Source organism: Hyaena hyaena, unplaced genomic scaffold (assembly GCF_003009895.1).
Source record: "Hyaena hyaena isolate Hyena2069 unplaced genomic scaffold, ASM300989v1 scaffold_10, whole genome shotgun sequence".
NCBI classification, from domain to species: domain Eukaryota; kingdom Metazoa; phylum Chordata; class Mammalia; order Carnivora; family Hyaenidae; genus Hyaena; species Hyaena hyaena.
Window position 1 is genome coordinate 1289148 of NW_024080642.1, and position 8575 is coordinate 1297722.

The window sequence follows — 8575 nt, forward strand, 5'->3', positions numbered from 1 at the left end:
GCACACACCCTTACCCACTGTTCTCTTTCACCACAGTGGCATGAGTCACACTGTTGAAGAAAAGTTTATAAATCCAGCCACAAAAGTGATTGTGGCATCATGCTGAGAGAGGAAGAAGAATGTAATTTGGCAAAATTCCTTTATCAAAGGACCTTGGTAGCCACGGAGTGATGTCCCTCTGAGTCATTTACTACTAAGTATGTGAACTAAGATACATTTTTACTACAATTGGAAGGGAACATTTATGTTGAAATTATGAATCAGCTTTTGACTTGTATACATACAGTAATGAAAAGTCATCAGCAGCTCTATCTTTTTTTTACTGAGAATATAGGCTCGAGGAGAAGAGGTTTTTATTTGTTTTGGTGAAGGTGACTTTTGAGCCATGAGTAGGTTGGGAAAGGTGTGTTAGGATGACTGCAGACAAAACATAAGCTTAATTACAGGAAGGAGGAGAGGAGACTGTGGCCCCCCCAGTGCCAGCCCATTCATTGCTTCATTCATGGGGAATATTTTTATGGTCCACAAAAGCCACTTGACCTTGCCTAAATGTTGAAAGGGAATAAAGAAAAAAATGTGCCTTTGATCAAATGGTGGCCATTGACTATACTTCTGTTCAGTATGCTGCGAGAGGAAGCAGGTGGCAAGCATCCTTCCCAACATTGTGAGATGTGGCTGTGTGGGAGAAGTGTGCTCAGATGCATTTTATGTAAGTAATAAGTTAGATTTGTTCATTCATTACTGAATAGGGACATAAAAATGAACAGTGTTCCATCCAGAAGAAGCTGACAGCCTAGTGAGGAGGGAGATGTGTTAGTGGAATGGGGTCATTGAGACACTCTTGGGTATAAAATCACTGCCACGTGGGTTCAGAGCAGAGACCCTGACCCTCCAGAGGGGAGGACAGAAAGCTTTCTGGAAGAAGAGGTACCGGAAGTTTGAGAACCACTCTGTGGGATTCACATTTTACATGAAAATACGTTTATAAGGAGGACAGACCTTAGTCTGTATTTCATGAACCATTTATACAGGTTGAGTTCCCTGGAGCTGGACCATTGATCTCGCAGTGAGTGGGCTAATCATCACTAAGGGGTAAACTGTGACAAATACAAGGAACAAAGTTTTCTGCTAAAATAACAGGTGGCATTTTCCAGAATCAACATAGACTAGTCCTAGTCCTTGGAGTTACTAAAACAGCTCTTTTGATGTTACAGGGAAGTTCTTTCCCCTTCTTAGAAAACAGCCATATGGATAATTAGGATGCAGTCATACATGGCTGCGGTGCAACCTGTGATGACAGAATTATAAATTTGGGGTTAGCTTGAATTTTATGACAAGTATATAAATATTCACTAACCTTTTCTCTTGTTTACCTAACAAGATGTAAAGAGCTAACTCAGGACTTGTCCTCTCAAAGCACCGGGCCAGCAAGCTCCCATTCTCTCACAGCTCCCCATTAATAACCACTGTTCGAGGCTGGCAGCCTCTGATTCGATTATATTTTTTTTGTCCTGGTTTTGATACCGTTACCACACTGTGCTGTACAAAATCTTCTACAACTTGATTTTTTTTTCACTCAGCATGTTTCTCAAATTTTTCTGGGTCCATAATTATAGCTCTAGTTTATTTACTTTTACTTCTTTATGCCATTTCATTATTAAAGAGCCATTTATTTTTCTGATTACACTCAGTTTTTCAGTTTATCACTCCAACTCATGCTACAGTGAACATAGTTGTACACGTTTCCTTTCTCCAAGCGCCTAGGTCTCTGTGGGGCAGCTCTTCTCAAGTTTTGAGGACCCCAATAGCTCACCTTAGGAAAGAGCAGGGGCACCTGGGTGGCTCAGTTGGTTAAGTGTCCAACTCTTGGTTTCAGCTCAGGTGGTGATCTCCGGTTCGTGAGTTCAAGCCCCGCATCGGACTCTGTGCTGATAGTGTGGAGCCTGCTTGGGATTCTCTCTCTCCCTCTCTCTCTGCCCTTCCCCCACTCACTCTCTCTTTCAAAATAAATGAATAAATTTTTTAAAATTTAGAAAATTCAAGAGTATACCAGCTCACATTCCATTAGCTATCAGAGTGGTGATGTTGTTACGTGTGATATAAATGCTGGAAAACTCCTCTATAGATTCATGAGAGCATGAGAATTACAAAGGTAAATAACCTGCTGGTTTTATTATGAAATAAGCTTCTCTTTTGAGACTCCCTCGGAAGGGTGTCCACATTTTATGAACTTCTCTAGGGAACAGAACACACATTGCAAATGCTAGGTGTTTAGAATCCGCTCATTTTTCAGGTTTACTAAAGATTGCCCAGTTGCTTTCCAAAATAATTGTCCCCACTTACGCTAATCCTGAAACGTGTGAGAGTTGTTATTGTTCCCTGTCCTTATCAACAGTTTCATTTGTCAGAATTTTTTCATTTTGACCAATCCAATATTGACACCTAGGTCAGTCTTCCACACTCCTACAGGCTCAGCTATACATAGGGGTATTTACCACCTTCTGCTAATAGTGGACACATCAGGTTATCTGTTTTGCCACGTTCTTCCCATATTCAGTGGAAGTCCCATTGGAAGTTTTAAGAGAGAGAAATGTTGTGGTCAGTTTTTGAGTTCTAAATAGGTCCATGTTAAGGGAAGGAGAAGTCAAGATTTGAGACAGGATAGCCAATAAGAACCTATTTCTATAATCTAGGGGAAAGCACATGGGGGCCTCAGTCGAAGCCCTGGTCATTGAGATAGGGAGAAATTTGAGAAATATTTAAGAGTTAAAATTAACAGACCAAAGGGAGTGCCTAGCCGGTTCAGATGGTAGAGCATGCAAGTCTTGATCTCGAGACTGTGAGTTTGGGCCCCATGTTGAACATAAAGTCCACTTAAAAATTAAAAAAAATCTATACCATGGAATACTACATGGCAATGAGAAAGAATGAAATCTGGCCATGTGTAGCAACATGGATGGACCTTGAGGGTGTTATGCTGAGCGAAATAAGTCAGGCAGAGAAGAACAAATAACATATGTTTGCACGTATAGGAGGATTAGGAGGAACTTAACGGAGGACCATGGGGGAGAAGAAGGGGGGAAATAGTGGGGGAGAGGCAAACCATGAGAGACTCTTGAATGCTGAGAGCAAACTGAGGACTGATGGGGGGGTGGAGATGGGCATGGAGGAGGGCACTTGTGGGGATGAGCACTGGGTGTTACGTGGAAACTAATTTGACAATAAACTATTTGTAAAAAAAATAAATAAATAAATAAATAAAATAAAATAAAAATCAGACCAGGAAGGTTGTTGGAATGAGAGACTGGTAAAAGCCAAGAACCAATGATCCCCAGGTTTCCAACTTAGGTTCCTGCATAGCTGTTTGTCGCTAACCACTGAGACAGAGATGGAGCATACCGGAGCGTATGTGGAGGAAAGTAAGAGTTCGGGGCATGATGCGTTCAGGGTGATGAGACATTCAAGTCAAGATGACCAGCAAGCCGTTGGCCATATGAGTCAGGAAGACGAAGGGAGTATAGCAAATTTCAAATGAGAAGGAATGATCAGTATCACACATAGAAGCACCCAACAAAACCAGGACGAAGAAGTGCCCACTTAATCTGACGATTAGGAGACCACTGGTTTATGAATCACCATCATGGTAAAGCTGATCAGGATGAAAGTAGAGGGCAGGAGAAGAAACACAAGCCAAGTACCAGAATCCTCGAGTGAGAAAGTAGACTAAGCATTTCTTGGTATCTCATGGTAATGAAAATAGGTATGAGAAAGGATGTATGTTGTTAATGAAGAAACCAGGGGGAGTTGTTCATGTGTAAGGCATTTAGTAAATGGATATTGAACACTGAAGCCCTACTGCTGTATACGTTACAAGAGGCACTGTTACAGTAACGTTACTGTGTATAAGGCATTTATTTTATTCCTGCAAAGAAAATTTGTTTATTTATAATATAAGCCAATAGCTGATGCCACGTAGTATTTACATAGAGGCAAATGCAAGGCCCCTTAGAACAATAAAAATGCTTCAGCAGAAATTTAACAGAACAACAGAGCATTCTTTCGCCTTCCTCCCTCCCTCTGTCTTTGCCTCCCTCCCCTCCCCCCCCTTCCTGCCCTCATTATGTGCCCCCCTCCTTTGTCCTCCCTTTTTTCTCCTCCCACCTAACTGATGAATAAAAAAGATAAAAGCATATTTGGAAAATAACGGTGGCATGTCAAAAATAATTTGTTTCTTATTTATCTCCTCTCAGATACTGCCAGTAAGAAACCCCCACCACCCCTTGCCCAGCCTGCTCCCCCATAAGTTGGAAGCAGATGATTTGCTCTCCTGAAAGAGCAGCAAATCCGTTGCCCGGGTGATATCTCATTACTAAGGCAACCAATTTGGTGCATCAGTGTGAATCCCAATTTTAAAATGTAATTATGCCAAGATATGTACATATGCTTGAGATTTGCTTAAAAGGAATCCATTCCCCTTTAGAAGGAAAACATTTCCCATGTTAGGTGAAAGAAAGGGTGAAATGTTGGTTTTATTCTGGGCTGTAGCTTACAGACACCTTTCAACTGAGCTCCCCTGCTATGCTTAGTAAAAGAACTTGCGTTGGTTTTCCCCTCGCCTTTTTTTTTTTTTAACTTGAGATGTTCCCTTTCCAAGACACTTCTCTCTTGAGACCTGTCACTCATAACCCAGCAGCTGTCGTCTCCATGACAACACTTTCTGGCCCCTATAGGTAGTGGTAGGAAAAAAAGGAAGGGAAAAAAAACCCTTGGCTGCAATTTTCATTGGACTTTCTCTTTTTTAATGGCTGGAAGCTCAAAAGATGGACTGTGTGTAAGGAATTAATTAGTGGAGAGGAAGCGATCTGTGAATAGATGTTTACATTAAATTACAAAACTTCTGAACAGTTCAGTGAGGATTGCTGTTCCAAACTCAGATGAAAGATCTTGCAGATAGGAAGTGTACAACCAAAAGCTTGTCTGGAGGAAGGCTCTATTATCCAGGTAGCTGAAGGTGGGCACCAGCTGGGCCAAACAATACTGTTAAATCACTGCTGGGCAATTACTTTGTCCTCCTCAACACAAATTATTATGTATAAATAAAACATATTTAGGTGCAGGGAGTATTTTGCTTTAATTACCAACCTTATTAAATAATGAAATCCCTGCCGCTCATTAAATTTCCCATTTACTGCTGCTGCCAGGACTCTCCGGGCTCAGATTTGTACTCAGATCCCCTGGATTTCAAGTGTGGTTGTCTCCCTTCCCACCCACACCCGTGCCCTCACCTAGCCGACCGTCTTTTATCTTTACTTGGGTGACCCATTGTCTATGAAACTTTCACTATAAGCTCCCTCAGATCCTTTTGGAAATAATTGGGAGACATATTAAAAACAATGATGAAAATATTTTATTGTAATGGGCATTCACTGCTTAGTGACAACATGGATATTTGATGTCAAATATCACCCCCCAAAAAAGATGATTTTTAAAACTTAAAAAAAAATGGCTTTTCTAAAGTACCTAATTTTACCACATACTTCATTAAGCTAATACACTTAATGGATAATAAAATATATGCTATCTACCAATTTAGGTATATAATGGAATACATGTGGTTTCAGTGTGAGGGCTACAGTGTTGAGGTTTATTTTATTCCTTTTCTTACCATAGCAAATATATGTAACTACCAAGAAATCCAACTGTTATCAGTAATTGTTCGTATTCTTTTTCATGGCACATGGCACATGGCCTTCTTGGATGATTAAATTTTGCTAACCAAAAAAAGTTTATGAAATATTCAGCATGTTCTGGGAAATGTATCATTATTTATTGCCTATATTTAGAGCATTCACTTTGTCTTTATGAGAAGATATATAGTTGCCTTAAACTATTTTTTTTTAATTTCAGCAAGTACAGAATATAAATAGCTTTAATAGACAAAGGGCCCTTCAAAAAAAATTAATACCTCATTAAAAATTGAGCAAAAATATGGGTGCTCAGTTTGCAAAAAAAAGAGGGAGAGAGAGAGAGAAATGGCCAGCAGCCATTTTTTTCACCTGTCAAATACTCAAGGTTTTTTTTAAAAAAATCATACTCAGTGTAATTGAGGATATGTGTGTATACTGTTGGCATAAGAGTAAATTGGTGATAACTTTCTGGAAGGCAGTTTGGCAATGTGTTTCCAAAAACTTTAAAATTAATTTGCTTCTAATCTTTTAGAAATTTTTACTAGGTAAATTCTTATGAATTTGATATAAAAACTTAATTGGAAGAATTTTCAACATGTCTCATGGAAGTGGAAAATAATGGAGGAAAATGTTAGGAAATTAATTATATAAATTATGGTATATCCGTACAATAGAAAACAGATATAACAATGTAACTATGTAAAAAAAATTTAATACGGGCGCCTGGGTGGCTCAGTCAGTTGAGCATCCAACTTTGGCTCAGGTCATGATCTCACAGTTCATGAGTTCAAGCCCCGTCCGGCTCTGTGCTGACAGCTCAGAGCCTGAAGCCTGCTTCAGATCCTGTGTCTCCCTGTCTCTCTGCCCTTCCCCCATTCATGCTCTGTCTCTCCTTCTCCCAAAAATAAATACAAACATTTAAAAAAATTTAATAATGAGAGACTCTTGGATGCTGACAAAAACTGAGGACTGATGGATGAGGGGGGGAGGGGGGGAGGGGCATGGAGGAGGGCACTTGTGGGGATGAGCACTGAGTGTTATGTGGAAACTAATTTGACAATAAACTATTTGTAAAAAAAAAAAAGTTAATAATAATAAAAGTGTTTATAATAAATGTTAAGTGAAAACATGTTACAAAATAGGATGCTCTGGTATGATTCCTTTTTAGCCACATTGTTAATTCTAGAAACACACACACACACAACACACATACACACATTCACACACCCGTTATATATACTGAGGAGGAACTAATGAGTCATTCCATTCTGGGGTTTTATTCATTACTAAAGAAAATTTAGGACTATTTATATTCCGTGGTTTTTGTCAGAAAGCCTTAATGTTGCCAAACATCGCTATCTATTCAAATTCAGCACTACAATGAGAGTCTGAGTTTTGAAGAAAATTTAATTTCAAAATAAGATGTTTAGTTGTCAGCTGTCCTGAGTTGGTTTTATTGTATTTGTGTAGATACAAACATTCAAATGAACTGAATACACATGGAAAATATGTTGGTTTGGAGAACTGAGGAATCAGCCAAGATTTGTCATTTAAGTGCAGAGTACTTTGAATTATTCACAAGTTTGTTTTCTTTAAATGGATTATAAATAGGAACAACATACAGCTATCATTACATTATTTCTATCCAAAATTCTAATTAATAGTTTCTGTTATAAAGTGATACGTGTTCATTTTAAAATATAGTAAATTATTTAAACAATGAAATAATACCACCCATTATCTCACACCCAAAAGGTAGTTACTATTACCATTATGGATGAGGTGCCTGGGCGGCTCAATCAGTTAAGTGTCTGACTTCGGCTCAGGCCATGGTCTCATGGTTCATGGGTTTGAGCCTCACATCAGGCTCTGTGCTGACTACTCAGAGCCTGGACCCTGTTTCAGATTCTGTGTCTCCCTCTCTCTCTCTCTGCCCCTCCCCTGCTCGTGGTTTGTCTTTTTCTCCTTCAAAAATAAACATTAAAAAAAATTTTTTTTTCACCGTTATGGAATGCATTATTCCAGACTCTGTCCTGCTCTCTCCTATACACAGACACACACACAATTTTTAAAATTGTGGTCATGCTGTGTGCACTGTAAAGGGCTATTCCAGTGTGAAAATCAGCAGACCCATGGCAATGGTGTGGTCCTCTGCCCCTGAACCACTTCCATGTGATCTTCCCAGTGTCCCTCCTTGACCCTCATCTATACAATATCCCCATTTGTTTTAGTGATGTTTCTCTGTTCAAAAATCCTTCCATCACCTACAGAGTCAAGATCAGGCTCTTCCAGAATCTGGCTCCAAGCAGCTCCATCTTCCATTACATTGCAGGACTGCACAACTCCAGTGCCCTCTTCACTGACCGCCCCCGCAGACCTTACTTTTCCACCTGTGTACTAACAGTTCGCCCTGCCTTCAGTGCTCTTCTTGATTCCACCTCCTCACTGAAGCCCTCCTGGCTGTGCCAGTCTCAATAAAGCTGTCTTTACTTCTTGCTCCAGAACCCATTCATCAGTTGGATGTGGCTCTGAGGCAGTCACCGCAGTGGTAGGCAGGGACTGTGGGCCGGCTGTCAGTTTCAAGTTTGTGTAAGGTTTAAATCATCACCTCTTTTTGCTGTAAAATAATAGATTTGGATATGGGCACATCTGTCACAGGTGTAAAGTGTATCATGAGTAATTTGTTACTAATAATAAGTTATTGAAAATAATTATTTTATAAGTCGGAGCTGATTCGAGGTTATTTCTATAAAATTTAACCTTGCTTCCTTGAGTGGGTGAGCACAATTAGGGACCTTACAGCCCCTGAGAGCAGTGCACTGCACACATGAATGTCCTTCCTAAGGAATGCCACGGGAGAGCCAGGGCAGAGAACCTCTCCTCCCCTC

General features: G+C 39.9%; 1 protein-coding gene across 1 annotated transcript in view; it reads left to right on the forward strand.

The window, feature by feature from the left end:
* The window catches only part of MYO1D (myosin ID), a 351929-nt gene that overhangs the window by 167296 nt on the left and 176058 nt on the right, over window positions 1-8575 (forward strand). The gene's annotated exons all lie outside the window — the stretch shown is intronic.